At 35.4% G+C, this 20384-nt stretch overlaps 1 protein-coding gene across 1 annotated transcript in view; it reads left to right on the plus strand.

Annotated features, from left to right (window-relative positions):
• LOC106876559 (calcium uptake protein 3, mitochondrial-like) overlaps window positions 1–20384 on the plus strand; it is a 332236-nt gene that overhangs the window by 114301 nt on the left and 197551 nt on the right. The gene's annotated exons all lie outside the window — the stretch shown is intronic.

A 20384-nucleotide genomic window follows, 5' to 3' on the forward strand; every position in this document is an offset into this window, starting at 1 on the left:
GAATAAGTCCTGGGGTCAATTTGCTCAACTAAAGGTGGTGCTCCAGCATGGCCGCAGTCAAATGACTGAAACAAGTAAAAGAGTAAGAGAGCCAGCAATATTAAGGGATGGGGTGATTCGATTGCTTTGGCCCCAGTATTGATCCTGTAAAGATGAAGGAGAAAATTGCAGTGTTCAACTGGTACTTTATTATATTGATCACAAAAAGATGGCAGGTAAAATCAACCTCAGCAGGATTTGAACTCAGAATGTAGAGTCATCGAAAATGCTAGCATGCTAGCAATTAAGAACAGCATGCCTAGTTGGAAAATATGTCTTTCCTGTAACAAGCAGCACTTAGCTGATATATCAGTCAAAAGCGGTATCTTCCAAAGAGACCCTTGTTCACCTCTGTTATTTGTTATAGCCTTGATCCCACTTTCTGTAGTGCTACCTAAAATCAACGTGCACTATGAGCTGAGAAAGAATGGACCTCATTTCAACCACCTTCTCTTCATGGATGATTTTAAACTGTTGGCAAAAACAGAGCCTGAAATGGAGAGGCTGGCTGAGACTCAGCTCAAGAAACCTTGTGACTGCCATCAACATATGGATGGTTGTTGTACTCTGCTACAGTGCACCCATCCTGAAATGGGCACAAGTGGAGATTAACCAACTCGATTGCACTACCCGAAAGACAATGACAGTGTATGGTGCGTTCCACTCTAAGGCAAATATACACAGGCTTTACATGAAGAGAGGTAAAGGTGAACATGGGCTGATTAGCATATGGGAATGCATCAACAGTGAAAGAAGAAACATGGCAGAATATTTGGTAAAGAGCAAACATGACCTGCTAAGGCAGATGGAGTTAACAAAGATGGTCTTGAGAGTGCTCATGAATGCTGATCAAGTACAGCTAATGAGAGAGAAGAAACCCCACTCTGTATGGAATTACACGGCCAGTTCCACCTTGAAACCAACAAAGTAAAAGACCAGGAAACATCATGGAAGTGGCTCAGAAAGGGTGACCTAAAAAAGAATACTGAAAGCCTAATCATCACTGCCCAGGATCAGGCATTGAATACCAACTCAGTGAAAAAAATGTATACCACACAAGTGCAACGGACCTGTGCAGAATATGTGGGAAGATGGCCGAAAGCGTGACTCACATTGTTAGTGTTTGTGAAAGTCTTCTGCAGAAAGAATACAAGCGTAGACACGACAAAGTAGCCCAAAACCTCCACTGGTTATTATGCTGTAAGTATGGATATGAGGTTATGGGTGCTTGGTACCAACATACACCAGAAAAGGTAATGGACAAAAAGGAGAAGGCTTAATTCCTCTGGGACTTTGACTTCCAGACAGACAAGGTGTTAGAGCACTGGAGGCCAGATATAGTAACCTTTAGGAGGGACAAAGAAGTGTGCCTAATAATTGACATGGCAGAGCCAGGAGATCAATATATCATCATGAAAGAAAGAGAAAAAGTTGATGAATATGGAGAGCTGAGAATTGAGATCGCTAAGATGTGGCAGCTATGAAAATCAAACATGAAGGTTATCCCTGTTGTCATTGGGACATTGAGTTCAGTACTACCCAATCTGAAAAAAAAAATATTTGAAAAATAGCCTATAATCTCGATTTATTGGAAAAGTCAGCATTACATGGAATTGCATGCATATTGCATAGAGTACTGTCTGTCTGAGGTCCTTGTTATGACTTGGCAAGCAGTACAAACCCCCGGTAGACACAATATTTTCAATCTACAACCTCACGATATTGTATACTGTGCGATGTCTATAATATAATAATAATAATAATAATAATAATAATAATAATAATGACCTTTTCTACTAAAGGTACAAGGCCTGGAATTTTGTGGAAGGGGTTTAGTGGATTACATTAATCCCAGAGTTCAACTGGTACTTTATTATATTGACCATGAAAAGATGGTAGGCAAAATTAACCTCTGCAGAATTTGAACTCAGAACGTAGAGACAAACAAAATGCTGGCATGCTAGCAATTCTGCCAGATCAATAGCAATAATCCTCTCTACTGTAAGTATGAAGGCTGAAATTTTGGAGGATGGATCTAGTTGATTAGACACCAGCGCCCAACTGCTACTTATTTTATTGACTCCAAAAGGATTAGAAGCAGACTTTGGTGCATTCGATCTCAGAATGTAAAGAGCCTGAGGAAATACTCCTAAGCATTTTGTCCTACATGCTAATAATACTGCTATCTCCTAGTTCAGGGGTTCTCAAACTGGGGTCTGCGGACCGCAGGGGGTCCGTAGACAGCAAATACTTTTTATGGGCAATTTGATTTTATATATGTTTTTTAATCGAAATCTTTTAATTGACAATAAACCTATTTGTTAAATACTGTTAAATAAATAAATGTAAAAATATATGTTATTTTAAGCAAATATATATGTATAAATTTCATAAGCATTTATAAGGTAAAGTCTGAAATATAAAGGGGTCCGCAAGACAAAAAGTTTGAAAACCCCTGTCCTAGTTCACTGCTTTAATGATAATAATCCACTCTACAATGGGCATAAGGCCTGAAATTTTTGGGGAAGCGGCTTGTTGATTATATCAACCCAAGTTTTTCATTAATGGTTCTGCCTGTTCACTGCCTTGATAACAACAACAACCATAACAATAATGACAACAGTAATAAAAATACTACAATTTTTTTACAGTACTTCATTCTAAAATGTACATACATATAAATCTATCACTGAATCTGTTCCAACACTAAAGTGACTATAACTTAATATATAGCAGTATCGTGTGAAATGAGGATTATATTTAGAATGCCTTCCTTCTACTTACCTCAAACTGCCAACACTGTACCATTACTATATCCAGAACTGTACCACTACACTGTTATACCATATATATCTGCTATACTATATAGTATCTGTGTACTATATAATATATGTATACCCCATACGTGTCTGCTATACCTTATAGTGTCTGCTATTGTATATACATTTGAATATACCAAATCTATCATATAATCCTGATTTAGCTTTTGGTTCCATATATGTAAGGCACTTTGGTTTGTTTTATAAATAGTTTGCCAATATTTCATTGCACCTTTTTGCTGCACTGTCAACACATTTTTAACAGTTTTGCAGTAGACCTGTCATGGCAAAGATCTATGCCATATTGTCAATTAACCCAGTAATTAATTATCAAGAAATATAAATCATACTACTGTCACACATTTAACATATATTTTCACATTTTTATAATATATATATATATTCTTATTTATTTATTTTGTTTTGAAACTACAAACATTTTAATTAAATTTTTTGAGGATTGATCTTGGGTTGTGCAAAGAATGTGTATTCATTTATGTCCGAGACTAATGAAATGTTTGCATCTGATTAAGATAATTATAATTTGTGAACAAAGATATGCAATAACAGTATGATAGAAAAGCAAGAATCAGCAACTAAAGATTTTTATGCTGTTTGATGTTTAGCCTCAGTATTAACAGATAAACGTTGATGCTAATCCAAATGTAACCATTTTGCCCCTAACCCCTACCAATTTTCTTCAAGCTCTGTGCATCAAGGATTACTTATTTTAATATCGTTATGCTCTTTTAAGAGGACAATACAAAAATGAATTGGTTGTTATTTCTCACATTATCAGCTAGCTTGTTTACAGATGTACAAGTCTGATGGTTGCATTCCTTTGTGTTCTTGTCTGATCAGTCTTGATACAGATTGTCTTATGATCAGATGTAGTCCAGACTTGACCATCTAGTCTTCTTTAAATAACATCTATGACCACATTATCTAATATGTGCATCTCGTTGCTTAAGATGGTGTGATGTGATTTGATAGGTATCTGTCTGCTATTTTTAACAGGTCGAGCAATAACTTAAAGGCTCACTTTTTAACCCTTTAGCATTTAATCCATATCCAGCCCAAATATTCTACCTGTTTTTTTGTTAAAACTGACCAGATACAACCTCTCACACCTGTCCTACAATGTCATTCTAAAAATATACAAATACATTGTTGAAATTTTGAAGCTACAAGATAATGAATGATTAATTGAAAACAATGTGAATAAATTAAGCATTACATTTGACAAAGAAATCTGAATGCTAAAGGCTTAATTTGTAATTTAGTGGTTAACACAGTCAAGTGTGATGGCGAAGAGCTATTTTCATCTCACTCTCTCTCTCTCTCTCTCTCTCTCACACACACACACACACACACACATGTACACAATTCTCCTTTTATAATTTTTTTTACTATTCACGTTGCTTTGTTATGTATCTGTTTTTGTGTGGCATACAAGTGAGGTTGATATCAAAAGGTCTACCCTTCTGATATCAATCTATCTGGGACTACTTCTGATTCTACATAAGAAATAATTTGTATTCAAATTAAAACTTATCAGCTTAACCCATTAAGTCCCACTGTCCTATAAATAGGACAATAAATGAAAACATTAAATAAGCTATATTGTCTCAGTGTCCTATTTACAGGACACCGAGTATTTCCGTTTCTACTTGAAGTAAAGGAGTTTTATTAATTAATTTTTTTCATTTTAATCTATTTTCAATCATCCGTAACAATTTAAAAGTAATATTCAGAAATTTAAGTACTCTGGGACTTAATGGGTTAATACTATGCTAGGTTTCTTTGAATAAGAGGCCTATACCAATGAGTTTAAATAGATATAAATGAAAAAGCTATATTAGAAAATCTGTCACTATTCTCTTCCATCCTGCTCAAAATCAATTGAAACACAAACTATTTTTTATATTTTTATTTAGAAATACAGTTACAAAAGGGTTAAGATAACAGATGTATTTGTCTTAGCTGAAAGCTGGATTTACTTCATTCCACACTCCAGAAGGAAAAAAAATCCAGGTCATTAGTATAATTAATCCTGGTAATTCTCCTATATTTGTTCATTTTGGTCATCATCTGGCTTTTAGTATTTCAATTTTAGTACATACTTTTCTATAATACCAAGTAATCAATAATGATTTCTCTTAAGTTATCTAATTTATAATGCCTTTTTTTAATGTTTGTGTTGTTTGTTCCCTTTTGCTGTCTATAGAACATCATTTCCTCTCCCAATGAATAGTGAATATGTGTATGGGGATTAGTTTAGAATTTAGGATAGATTAAAGCTCCAAATCAGTTAAGTTCTGTGGTATTCAACTATATGGAAACATTTACAAATTAGGCCAAATAAATTATATTTGACTTTTCAAAAGTTAAAAAGAAAGAAAAAAAAAATGGAATAGTCCATTCCTTTGTTTGAAATATTTCAATAACTATTTTGGATAAAATATAATTATTAGAAAAGAGAACTAATGATGAATTAACGATTAAGATAAATTCACGTGCATACTCATGAATATACATATGCAGATGCATGAAACAGTAAAGATAGGACAATTTTCTTGAAGCAATTTTTAAAAAAGAAGTGTAAGACGGTATCTATGTGTCCCTTTGGCTTTGGCAGGTTTTTAATTCCTTGTTATGTGACTCTGCTAATAATATCAATGTAGGTGGGTAGTCTTCATTTTCTATTAGTATGCTAAAGTTTCCAAGGTATAACTTTTGATATTCCCTACTATTCAGCTTAATAACATTAGCCAACAAAATCTTATCAACAATAATAATAGAAATGGGTGGAATGTGTCCATAAACTTTCTCTTTGGTGTTTATGGGAGACGATTTGAGCCCAGGTGAGAAACTTGGTGTACATACCATGAAGGTGATTTGAAGTTCTTTTTGAAATGAATTGACAGGTAGCTTTCATTCTCATTTCTTATATATTCAGTCTTTTTTGCATTGAGAAACAGACTGGCTTTAGCTACAATATTCTTAAGGGATCTTAACTCTTGCATATCACAGTTGATGAAATGTAAAGGTAACTGTAAAGAGATAAAAGACATGCTGATGTCTTCACAACTTTTGCTTGAATGTGTAGCCTTTGTCTTGGATGAGGTTAATTCTTTTACTGAAGATGTATTCCAATAGTATCAAAATTAAAGCAATATTGCTATAAGAGTAATTAGAAGGTTTCCCAGAATATCTTACATCCAATTTGATCACCACTACATCATCAACCTAAATCACTTCATGTTGTAGTAAACGGTATAGACTTAGGTAAAGATGGTATAGTTAGAATGGTTGATCTGTGAGCAGTAGCTCATTGTTCTGCTAATTACATGTGTACCATAGCTCTATTCACTGAGAGCTGACCTGAGACAGTTTTTAACAAGCATGACACTTGATTAATAGCACCATAGATCTAGGTGTGTGGAAGATGTCACACATAACCAAATCAGTGAACAAAATGGTTTCTGACAAAAGTAGTTTAACAGGCCAGTGTGCTTGAAAGAAACTTGCTAGAATAAGTCAGTAATTTAAGCACAGTATTCTCCTTCGAAAGAACTAGTTATCAAATATCTACAAATAACACATGTCCTCAGTCTACACAAATTGACTTTCACAGCCATTATAAAGAAATGAATTTAGCAACTTCTCTAACTCTAACATTTTCCTTTAGTACACAAAGCTGGATGTTAATTACATAAAGCTTGAAGAAACTAAGTTTATATGCCTTTGAATCTCCTCACACCTGTAATTTGGCAAGAAGTCAAAGGTAAAATAAACAAATTAATTTACTTCCAACAGTTCAGCGTTTATGGACTTTGCTTCCATGTCTCACTTTGTTTGTAAGTCCATCAGATGAGATCATACTTTTGGCTGCAGTAGTTTTGATCTACCAGTAGAGATAAAGATTATGGATCCAAATCTTCTGAGATGCTTTCCTTTTTAATCTGTTTTTTAATATGATGCAGAAGAATATCTGGCTTATAGCTCTTCTTAATTGCTACAGAACATTAACTGGAATATTTATTTGTACATTACATTGCCTAAGCATGAAAGCTAAGCAAAATATTTAGAGAATTTCTTAACCAACAGGTTAAGTGAGCCTACATGTGGTTCTTTAGTCTGATGATTTGGTGCCTAAATCCCCATCTAATCACATTTTAAAAATCAAGGACATTAATACAGTCTTAGATATATCTAGAAAGAAAAGAAAAAGAAATCATGCCAGTAATGACCGTAACATTTTGGTTATTCATCTGTTGGTTCAGGTCTGGCCTTGAGTAAAGAACAGAAATTCATTATAACATTGTTGTTACCATAACAAAATAGGTGTAAAAATATAATTGAAACTGTCACAATATCTATGTACAATTTCCAAATTCTTCTATTTTATCTGAACATTTACACTCCACATGAATTCAGCACAAACCACAGGTCACAATAAACCATAACTTTTCACTAAGGCTTGTGTGTGTCTGATTATTTTTGTTGTTACAGTCAACACCTCTTTGAAGATTTCTGTTTTTTATTTTGCGTTATTCTGTCGTCACCATAATCATAGTCATCATCATCGTCATCATTATTTTACTTTAGGAGGCATCTGTCTGGAGACATCAGGAGATATTCTTACATGATTGAACCATGACAGATATATTTTGGCTAGATTATTTCACCTTTTGCTGAATTTCTCCTTCTTGTTCTCCTCAGTTAGCATAGTGGTGTGTTTGTATTTAATCATGTCGTATGTAAATCCATTAGGACTCACTTGTATAAACATGTAGTAGTATAGTTTAGTAGTTTAGTTTAAAGTCATGTAACCATGTTTGGAAGTGAAAATAAGATTGTACCAAAATGTCATTACTATGGTGAAAACAAAATGGAAAATTAAATCAAGATCAAAATTATATGCACTTCCTGCTATTTTTTTTTTTGTCTCTTTTTGTTGTAGATGTATTTACAAGTTAGATTATACATGGGAATATGAAGAAGAAGGAGTGGTTTTGATGTCTGTTGTTGACATTGTCATTCCATTCCAGGTTCAGCTGTGATCCAGGAATGTTGCAGTTGCACCAGCTCTCCCCCCACCCCCCACCACTAAGTGGCATAGGTAGCAATGTGCATCGATGACTACATTCTGCATGGTATTCTATCTCTTTTTCTCAAGACAGGGGTGTCAAGGTGTGTGGCCTAGTGGTTAGGGTGTTGTACTCATGATATTAAGATTGATTCCTGGACTGGATGCTATCTTCTGTTCTTGAGCAAAACATTTCATTTTATGTTGTGCCATTTCACTCAGCTGTAATTCTGTTTAGCCTGTGACAAACTGGCATTCAGTGGTGGATGTTGTGATCTCAGTCACCTTATCAGTGTGGAAACCTGGTAATTGAACCCTAGCAGTCAAGACAGTAATGTCCAGCAGTTGATGATGAACATCATGTATAATATGGAGGAGATTTAGCTGTTATTTTCAGTATGCCTCAATACCTCCTTGTTGATTTGATTCATGTCTGATGTGTTCATATCATCATCATCATCATCGTTTAACATCCGTTTTCCATGCTGGCATGGGTTGGATGGTTCGACTGGGGGTGGGGGGTCTGGGAAGCTAGGAGGCTGCACCAGGCTCCAATCTGATCTGGCAGAGTTTCTACAGCTGGATGCCCTTCCTAACGCCAACCACTCCAAGAGTGTAGTGGGTGCTTTTTATGTGCCACTGGCACAGGAGCCAGATGGGGCTTGTATCAGCCACGTTCTGGTGGTGCTTTTTACGTGTCACTGGCACAGGAAGCCAAACAGGCGGCGCTGGCATCAGCCACAACTACAATTCCATTTGATTGTGGTTTGATTTGATGTTGACGCTGTACTTGTGTTAATAGGTCTCCTCAAGTATGGCATGTTGCTCTACGATCCAAGGGTACTTGGATGGTTATGCGACTCTAGTGTAGGCTACAGCTGTGAACTCACTTTATTTGCCGGGTCTTTGCAGTCACAGCATATCTCCAGATGTCTTGGTCTTTCGTCATCGCCTCCGTGAGGCTCAAAGTTCAAAGGTCATGCTTGACCACTTCATCCCATGTTTTCCTGGGTCTCCCTCTACCACGGGTCCTTCCATTGTTTGGGAATGGTATTTCTTCACACAGCTCTCCTTATCCATCTGTAGCACGTGACCATACCACCACAGACGTCTCTCTTGCATGCCACACCCTATGCTTCTTATGTCCAACATTTCTCTCAGGGCGCTTACACTCTGTCGCGTGTGCACACTGACATTACACATCCAGCAGATCATGCTAGCTTATTTCTTTCAAGCCTACGCATGTCCTCCGCAGTCACGGCCCATGTTTCATTGCTGGAAAGTATAGCAGTCATCCGTAGGGGTAGAAGCTTTCTGAACTTTGCCCAGGATATTCTTATTCTAGTGGTAACACTCTCTGAGTATCCACCCCCACTACTAACTCGGTCACCTAGGTAATGGAAGCTATCAACTACTTCTAGTTTCTCCCCCTGAAGTATGATGGAATCTGTTTTCTGAGTATCTGTGGTGTTTATTTCCCCTGTACATCTGCTGCACATGAAAGCTATCTTCCCAGTTAATCTTTCTTTGATGTCTTTGCACCTCTTATGTGTCCATAGCTTACACTGGGTACATCTTATGTAGTTTCTACCTACACCTTTTCTACAGATTGAACAGGACCATCTACCTGAGGTGGTGGGTGATGTGTTTACCTTTCTACTTACTAGGACTTTGGTTTTTGCGACATTGTCTCTAAGGCCCTTTGATTCTAAACCTTGCTTCCACACCCAAAATTTCTTTTCTAGTTCTGGTAGTGATTCTGCTATGAGCGCCAGGTCATCAGCATAGAGGAGCTCCTAGGGGCAACCTGTCTTGAAATCCTCTGTTATTGCCTGGAGGACTATGATGAATAAGAGTGGGCTGAGGGTTGATCCTTGGTGGACCCCTATTTCTACCGGGAATTCTTCACTATACTCATTGCCAACCCTAACCTTACTAACGGCATCTCTCTATAGGGCCTGTAAAGCCCTTATTAACCATTCATCAATCCTAGTTTCTGCATCGCCCACCAGATAAGGGATCAGGGGACCCTGTCAAAGGCTTTCTCCAAGTCCACAAAAGCCAAGAATAGGGGTTTATCTTTGTCTAGGTATTTCTCCTGTTATATATGATAAAAGTGGTGCATATGTGTTGGAGTCTTGTTTTTTTTTTTTTCCTTCTCGTTGTGTAATGTAATGTGTGACTGGTTTTTTTTTTATGTAATGTTTTGCTGTACAAACCTCTTGGCATTGTTCTGACATAAAGTAAGCTCTCGCTTAGCAGATTATGGTGAAGCTGTTCCAGCAGTCACTCTCCTCTATATTGAGGACACTGTTATCCATTGTGGGTTTTTTTTTAACGTTTTTTTCTTCTTTTTTCTTACATTGAAGATGATAGGTTTTGATTTGATGGAGATATATTGAATATTTAGAGCAGATTGAATAACGGGACAAACACACATACATACACACACAAATTTATATATGTGTGTATAAACTTGGAATACTGACAATTTAGATTCATTTAATTAAAATTTATTAACGAATACTTTATTTTTATATATTTAGTTCTATAATTTATTACTTCACAGTGAGTCAACAGAAATTTAAACACACACACACACACACATTCTCTTTCTTTCTTCCGTACTCTCATTGCACTCTGGTGTGTTTTATCTTTTATTGTGCATTTCAAAATGTGTGTATAAATATGATATATGTATGTATTGTTGCACAGTTTATGTATATTTTCAAGAAAAAGGATAAGTCTCCATGGGTTAAGACGTACTCATTATACTACATGAAGGCAATCAACAATGGTGGTGCATTTAACTGGTGGCCTTTACATGGCATTCTAACACGAAGAAAGCCTATAAAATGCTCCATTTACCTGATGCCTCTCACTTCATATGTTGATGCAAACTTTTTCAGCTATAACTAGAAAGTATTGTGTGATTTGAAGAACATTGGACTGTTCTTTATGATAGATCAGGTACCCTCGGCAAGTTGTATTATATGTGTAGTATTCATGCCTGTTCAGACACACACACACAAATATTCTGTGTAAAACTATATGGGCAGCTGTAAATATATACATATGGGTATATATAGTTATCTTATGTATGAATGTGTATGCTTGTGTATGTATATGTATACATGTAGACATGTTTGTATGAATATAGATATGTGTAGTAACAAAACATGAACATCTATGTTTGTTTGAAAGCCATTGTTCTAAGATACAATAGCTCTCATTGAAATTTGTTCATCAAAAGTCTTTAAATAGAAATCTCCCATCACAATTTTTCTAAAAATCATTTATTGAATTATGTACCAACTTACTACCAGCTCCACAAGGGAAAAATTTGTAAGATTTTAAAAAATTAATTTTTTAAAACATATGTAGTTTATTTCCAATAGCTAATTGTCAAAAAAAGAATGTTCAAAATTTTTAATTACATACTTCAATCAATTACTTAACTATATTCTCCTCCTTCCCTACATCACCGCCACCATCATAACAATTCTGTTTGGCTTCCATACTGGCATGGGTTAGATGGGTCTTGTGATTTGTTGCAGTTTGTATGCTCTGGAATCCACCAAAGCAAGAGAGAGAGAGAGAGAGAGAGAGAGAGAGAGAGAGAGAGAGAGAAAGAAAAAAGAATATAGCCAAATTTGTCTTTGTGTATGACTTACAGTAAGGATTGGATTATTAATGTGTTCTCTCTAACTATATCAGTTTCTGTTTGAGATGACTGTCCTCCTTGATAGGTAACCTACCAGCAACCACTTCACAGAGTGTACTGAGCACAGTAGAATATGCTTGATGTTGGTATGTGTCCTTAACATATTGTTCATTAAAAGGTTAGATATGTAGTAAGAAATAATAAACACAGCCAGAGAACCAAATAAATTCTCAGTTGAAGTATTCATTTCATATATCCACGACCCATTTAGTCAGAAGGAAGGTGCAATGCCCATATTTCTTTATATGTTTTCTGAGATATGTAGAAGGGAGGAAAGTGGAGATCTGTTCCACATATTCACAACACTGTTACCTCTCCACTTGAGGTACCCAAGGGCCAATTTGGTGGTGTTAAACAAGGTTGCAAGGAAAGACTAGGATTTGAACTCAGAATGCCAAGAGTTGGAAGAAATCTCACAAAGCATTCTATCTGACTCTCTAGCAATTCAGTCAGTTCATTGATTTTGACCTGTACTTCTATTATCATCCTTAGAATGATCAAAGGCAAATTTGACCAGAGCAGGATTTGAAATCAGAATGCAAAGAACCAGAATAGCGACCATTTGAGATATTTGTGCAATATACGAACAACTCTGTGATTTTGTCTCTATTATCAAATAATGAGTGTCCAGTGAGTGGCCAGTTCACAAAACTTGAATTTTTTTCTGACTATTCAATTCATTCCAAGTCAGTGGTATATTTATTATGAAACAGTTTTATTCTACAAGAATTTAATAACTCTGTGTGTATATGCATATGTGCATGCACATATGCATGTGTGTAGTAGTGCAGGTACAATAAGCACTGAAAGCACACAGGATTTAGTTCTCTCTCAAATGCTCAGGAAGCTCTCTTGAGGTTGTAGATTGTTTCTATTACCTAGGTGACCAAATAAGCAGTGGTGGAGAATGCTCTGAAAGTATTGTTTCAAGAATAAGAATAGGATAGAGGAAGTTCAGAGAGCTATTACCTCTGCTGGCAACAAAAAGACTCTCTCTCAGAGTGAAGGGTAGATTGTATGATGGTTGTGTATAAATGGCTATACTCCACGGGAGTGAGGCATGGGCTCTGAATGTAGAAGACATGTGCAGATTGGAGAGAAATGAAGGTAATATGCTCCACTGGATGCGCAACATCAGTGTACATGTAAGACAAGGTGGAAATGTATTGAGAGAAAAGTTGGACATAAAAGGAATCAAATGCAAGAGAGAAGACTATGTTGGTTTGGAGATGTGATGCATGCGTATGAAGATAGCTGTATAAAAGAAGTGCTGATCATAGAAAGTGGGTGGTACCTGTGGAAGAGAGAGACCCAGGAAGATATGGGATGAAGTAGTAAGGATTAATGTCACTCTCCAGTCCTGTCTTCATGACCCTGTTCATTGTATCATTGCTATCTGGTAGCCCCACCCCCTCTATATACCCAGGTTTTCACTCCTCACTGCATTCTCCTCCCCACTCTACATACACTTCCTTGGCAATGTCCTACCATTTATATTATTACCTCTGTACCTCAAGTGTATGTCCTGGCACTTGCCACCATATCTCTCCTGTTCTCTCTTGCACTCTTGCTAACTCCCACTTTCCCTTGACCTTGCCACTGCTTGAACCATGTAACAAGCACTCAGTCCATTCTGCTAGGTGGCTGGCGTTAGGAAGGACATCCAGCTGTAAAAACCCTACCAAAACAGTCACAGAAGTCTGGTGCTGGCTCCTGCTTGGTCAACTCCTGTCAAGCTATCCAACACATGCCTGCATGGAAAGCAGACATTAAATGATGATGATGATGATGATGATGATGGTGGTGGTGATGATTCTAACTAGTTTACTGTTTCTTTTCATTAAAAAAATATTTCTTTCCAAACTCTGATTTAAGCGTAAAATGCTCCCCACCCCCCAAAAATGTTATTTAAAAAGAATTTAATTAAAAAAATTTTGAAACCAATTAGTATTGTAACAATTTGAGTGTTTTTAACCTACTTGCTAACTGTTGGGTAGAAAAAAAGATATATCAAGAAAGATTGTCTGTAACAATATTACTCCCTCTTGCCACCAAATTTTGATTTCTTTGTTCCTTTCACTATTTATTTGCTTCCATTTTTTAATTTATTCTCTCTTAATTTGTTTGAAATATTTTCATAAGAAATGAACTTCTATTAGAGGAGGAAGAGAGTGATCATAGCTTGTAATAACTACTTTGTAATTAGATGTGTCTAGTTTGAATAAGGCATCTTCCCCCTTGTTTTCAAAAACTTAAGTATCAGCATCAACTGTAGCATTGCTATTTTAACCCATCAGAGATTCTGGTTTTATCCTTCCTTTTTTCCTGCTCAATCTCATATTAGTTCTCATGCAGCTAACTTATGACCTAGGTGTTTCTGATGTGATTTCTTTGGGATTTTTTTTTTCAGACATGGTGTGTTACATTTTTGAATATGCTTTCTTTTAAAGATGATTGAATACAATTTGTGACAGGTTTAGTTGCTATTTCTAGTAGATGCAGCTGGTATTAATTTCTATTTTTTTTTCTTTTTTTAATGAAAGTTAACATGCTCTAAACGCTAATGCTTAATATGCACGTTTCTCTTCAAATTTGTATTAAAATTAAAGGTTCCATTTATATGGGCAGTATACTCCTGTCAACAAACTTCATACCTTCTTTCATCTTTTACTTGTTTCAGTCTTTGCACTGTGGCCATGCTGGGGCACGACTTTAAAGGGTTTAACCAAGCAAATCAATGCCAGTACTTATTTTTAAGTACTTAATCTGTAGGTCTCTATTATTGAATTGCTAAGTTCTAAGGGCATAGACAGTCCAACAACAGTTGTCAAGCTGTGAGGATAGGAGACAAAGGCAAATACATGCACACATGTATATACAAACAACAGACTTCTTTCAGTTTCCATGTACCAAATCCACTAAACAAGACTTTGGTGAATCCAGAGCTAAGGTAGAAAACATTTGCTCCTCAAGGTGCCATGCTGTGGGAGACCACATGGTTGTGAAGTAAACTTCTTAGCCACACAGTCATGTTTGTGTTATATGTACATAATTAGCCCTTTCATTACCAACCAAGCTGAAACCGCCTCTGGCTCTGTAGTACAAATGTCTTGTTTTTTCAAAAGTTTTGAATTAAAATCTTCCACCAAACTTTAGTCATAATTTATGTTCCTAACACTAGCTTAATGATAACTAAGTTATTTTACTAAATTCTTTGTTATATTTAAAGTAATTGAAAGAAACACAGAGCATCTCAACAGAAGTATGATAACAAAATGGTTAAAAGATTTGGTAAATGACACAGCTAAAGATCAGGGCTTATGTTGAATTTCCAGATTATTTTAAAATTTAGGTCAGTGATTCTCAACTGGGGTCCATATAAGATTTTGGGGGATTCATGCAACAAAATAGTAAATTGAGGATCCACAATAGGGCTTCTGAAAAAATTTTGCTTTAAATGTATGTATTGGTATGTATTACAAGAAACAACAAGGTTTTTTTCTCTGACGTTCAACTGACACAAATTAATGTGCGAGAAATGAATTAGGAATTTTGAAAGAAGCTTCTATGAAATTAGTTTTAAACATCAAATGGCTGTGGGGGCCCATCAGAATAGAATAGTTATCAAAGGGTTTCATAGGTAAAAAATAGTTGAGAACCCGTGATTTAGGTGTATGTATTGGTCAGTAAGAATAACAGGTGAGTCCTGGGACTTTGCCCACTGCACTTTCATGTCCTTTTTGCTTTTCAAATGCTTACAGTTACAAAACTTATATGATCTGAAACAAAAGAATAAAGTTGTTAGTTTTCTTCAAAATGTTATTCCTGCATTGAAATGTGCTTGGTGTTACCTTTAAAAGATTTGATCTGATGCATGTTTGCTCAGTACATTGGAAGAACGAAAGGAAAAGTTGGCCTGGTAGGGCTTTGGACTCTTACAAGCACACACATATACATGCATGTATATGTGTGTGTGTGTGTGTGTAATAATGTTTGTTTCTTCTGTATTGTTATATGTAATTAAACATTAAATGACAAGTCATGCAGTATATTTAAATACAGTATCAAATATACTTTTATGAGTAAATGATTAATACTGATTTGCAAATTTTACTGGTTGTTAGCATCTTTAAATGCTAAAGCTTTTTCGCTTTTGTTCTGCAGACTTTTTCCATAAATTTTGGTTCATCATATGGATGGAGCCTAGTAGTTTTAATGTAGGTGTGGTTTAATAGTGTAGTTTTTCTACTTCTCCCTTTTCTCCATTTTCTATTTCTTTCTCTCCTTCATCTCCCTACTCTTCTCGACTTCAATGCCTCTTCAGTATCTCCCTTTCCTTTATTTTCTTTTTATTCCATTCTTTCCTTCCAGCTTTTAAGCCACTGCAAAATCATTGCTCTAATCTAATAAAATAATTATATATATGCCTTGTTTTTGTTCAACCAATAAAAATAATTTGTAGATATTTTTTATGTCACAGCAAATGGAAGTGAAGTATACTAATCTGAGTTGAGCACAACTATGCTTATCGACATTAAAAGCTGAAAGGCTTCATTGACAGTGCTATCAGATTTCTTAGAGAAAAAAAAAAAAGCAGGAGACTACTGTATATTGGGGCATATCACTTAAAAATTGATGATTGACGTATCCACCCATGTTTCAGCAGAAAAATGCTCAATATTTGAGAGAAACTTGTATTGTCTTTATCACTTGAGCTAGACTATGTAGCAGTGTTGAGGTTAGATTCTCCTCTGAAGCATCCACAAAGAGGCATTCTATTATCCCTTTGAATATATGGTGGGTGGTAGCATGCGTTATTTTAGAGTAAACTGAAATTAAGAAGGCTTGACAGGACATCTGGTTCGTAACTGACTTGGGAGCCATCATCCAGGTCAAACAATGAAATCTGGGCAAAGTTCTAAATTATATAGCACTCTCAGCCAGGCAAAAGCCAAATACTCAGCTGGGATAAAGAATTATTGTTATTATTTCTATCAGTACAGCTGTGGTAGCAGAAGTCATCTAACAGCAAAAGATATATGGACATTTATGTGTCTCAAAATTGAATGTGAGCTACTAATTTACTTGTATATTAGGGATGAGAGAAAGTAGCTTGGCACGAAAGAAATTCGTTATATAACCCCAGGCCAATTCTAAACGAGAAACATGGCCCTAGGCATTGCAGCCATAACCACCCTCTCTTGTTTTTTTTTTGTTTTTTTTGACAAATATTATCTCTGATAAGGAAGTGTAATTTTAGAGAGATTTGATTGCTATTTCTAATGTATCAAGTGAACTTGTAGAGACTCCTTTTATAGTTCATAAAACCCTTTTTTCATATCAGTAATTAGACTCAAGCCACCTAAATGAAAGCTAAGATTCTTAGTAAGGCAAGAAGCACAATCACATCCACGTGGACAGGAATGAGCATGAGAAGGAGCCTGAGTACAGTCATGAGTTGTGAGTGACTTGTTACTGATGCTAGGTGGTTATGGCAGCATTAATCTCTCCTGCATTCTGACACCTTCTCAAAGCTTCAGCTTAACTGTCTGGTGGAGGTGACTTGCAAGCCATCCACTCATGGATGTTGTTTAATCCCAGTTCAACTCTGATTAAGTATACATTTGCTTAAAGGTATTCTAGTTTTGACTATCTCTAGGATTTCATTATCCAGTATGGTCTTCCTATTTTAAAAGAATAGAGTTTAATTTCAGATAAACTAGCTATTATTTCTAAGAGATCAAGTGACTTCATAAAGGTCCCTTTATGATTAGTTGGTTGATATATGCAGGAAAAATAATTGTTATGGTATGAACATTAAGTAGATGAAAAGCACTCATTACACTCTTGAAGTGCTTGGTGCTAGGAAGGACATCCAGTTACAGAAGCCACGTCAGATCAGACTGGCACTTGTACAGTTCTTACCAGTTGTTGTCAGAGCATTTAACCGATGCCAGCATGAAAAGCAGACACTAAAATAATAATGGTGATGATGATGATGATGATATTACATATTTATATAAACTGACAATGAAATTATAGAGAACTGGTGGATTTAGATCTTAAAATGTTGAGTCTCACAGATGAGATGGCAAATAGCAGAAATGCTTTGTATTATACAGCAGATCTGTTTGACTAATACCAGCTTGATAAAACAGAATTAGCAAATGATATAAGTGAATATGTATAATGGTATTGGTTTGTATGAGTGCCTATATTGAGAGGAGCTGTAGTTTGTTGGTCAGTTTATTTTTATTCTTTGGAGTAAATTTTAATTTGGCTTTTCAAATATATTTTTCTGAGTATGTTTCGAAAAATATAGGGTAAATTTTGTTCCAGTTCACTGAATGTGTAATCAAAGAAAAATGTTAAATGTTTGCTGGAATTAAATGTCTCCCCACTCCTAAACTTCCGTCTCTTTATTTTATTTTTCTCTCCATCTCATTTTTTTTCTTCTTTATTTTTCCTTCCTAGTATTCAATGCTTAACCATCAAAACAACATTGGCAGATTGCTAAACAGAAAATTCCCTGCATTTAGTTAATAAACAAACAAGTAAACAAATTAATGATTATAAAAATAAACAAATAAAGAATGTCTTGAAATTTGACAAACACATTTTATTTTTCTTCTTAATAGTAACTATGAGTGTGGTGGGGAGGAAGTTTTATTGAGATTTCTGAAATGTTTGCTGTTTGCTTATGTAGTCAGAATATGTAACCATTCAAAGAATTAAAAAAAAAAAGAAAGAAAAAAGTAAGGAAAACAGATTACTAAAGAACATATGTATAAAAAGAAAAAAAAAACTATGTAGAAAATACTTCTGCATTTCATACAGTGGCTATAATGGCAGCTAATAAATACAGAATTTTGAAGAAATTTGAACATCTGAATAACTAAGCATCTGGAACACAGACTTTTTAGATGCCTAGTTAGTCACCTCTGTCTTTCTTTCTGTCTATCTGTCTGTCTGTCTGTCTCTCTCTCTCTCTCCCTACCTACCTACCACCACCTTATTCCCAGTTCTCCATTTATTCTGCACCTTATCTCCTCCACTTCCCCTCCAAGCCCCACCCTATACATGCCCTGGACAAAATTCAGAACAGCCTGCCATTATTGTATTTCATTCTTAAACAGAAGGTATAGTAAAAAGGAAATTGTTTATACCACTCTTTCTCTTTACACACACACACACACACATGTACGTATGCGCGCGTGTGTGTGTGTACTTATATATCTGTATCTATTTCACTATGTTCCAATAATATTCAACCCACTCACTGCCACCACTTTATTCCTTATAAGCACACGTGCATATATATATATATATATATATATATATATATATATTTATACACACACACACACACACACACACACAAAAGCACACATTCATTTACTCTATCACATGCATATCTTACTCCTGCAGATATTAACGTACACTCGCTTATACATTCTACACATGCACACTAATATTTATGAATACCTTTTCATATGCTTGAAAGTAGTGACAAACACACACACACACACACACACACACGTTTTCACATGTATAGTAATATTAAGACATGCTTGCACATAACACACAATTCCACAGACACACATTTTGTTGCGGTCTGTTGCTCTGTGAAACAATTAGACAATCATTCCAGATATAATAGTTTCTGAATTTCTAATATGGAATTACCAAACAGATTCTTGACACTTTGCTACAGCTTTACAGTGTCAAAGATGTGGTTACTAATGTCATTTTCCCTCTCTTTTTTTTTTTTTTTATTATTTCTGGAGTTCATATTAGCTATTTTTGTCTTGTGCTTATTTTGTTTTTTCCCCCTTTTGATTATCCAAGCTATTTTCAATGTGAAGTCTTGATGCCAAAGTTAAATTTACTGATATTGATTGAAATAGGATAAAACATGATAAAATAGAATTAAAATAAATAAATAAAAACATTAATATTCATTAACAAAAAGTCTTCAAATTCTAACGTTTGGAATTTAGATGTATGCTCCTCCACATTGTGTGTGTGTGTGTGTGTGTGTGTGTTTGTCAATGAGTACTATGTATTGTTTCTTTTATTTGCATATATATGTGCATATATGTGTGTGTGTGTGTATATATATATATATATATATTCACACACACACACGTACATATGTAGGAGTAGTTGTGTAAATACACACACACTCAATTGTATAAAGTTACTACTTCGATCTTTAGTTTCATAGACTGACATAAAATGCATTCTTTCAAGCATGAATGAATCTATTGCAGAAAACTCTGAGTAGGCAGATATAAAGAAATAAAAGTCAACTACATAAGTTTAATAATTTTTTTTTCCCGCCTTCTCTGTATGTGAAAGCAGCTGATTAGTAGAGGTTTTACAATGTCAGTTTGCTTGCAGTAACCAATCCAGCTTTCTGATTATCTATGTTCTGAGTTCAAATCTTACTGAGGTTAACTTTGGTTTTTCTCATGCTTTTTAGATTGATAAAGTACCAGCCGTATACTTGGGTCCAGTTTCCACTTTCTCTTACTTTTTCTCTCTGACATCATCTGTTTGGGACTATATCAGCTGTGCTTAGGCCTAGTGAGGTCTAAAAATGCTCAAGCAAGCCATACATTATAGCTATACTCCTATGACTCCATTAAGTGGCTGAGGATTTTAGGACCCCGGAAACGCATTATATATATATGTATATATAGATAAT

Source organism: Octopus bimaculoides, chromosome 16 (assembly GCF_001194135.2).
Source record: "Octopus bimaculoides isolate UCB-OBI-ISO-001 chromosome 16, ASM119413v2, whole genome shotgun sequence".
Classification (NCBI taxonomy): domain Eukaryota; kingdom Metazoa; phylum Mollusca; class Cephalopoda; order Octopoda; family Octopodidae; genus Octopus; species Octopus bimaculoides.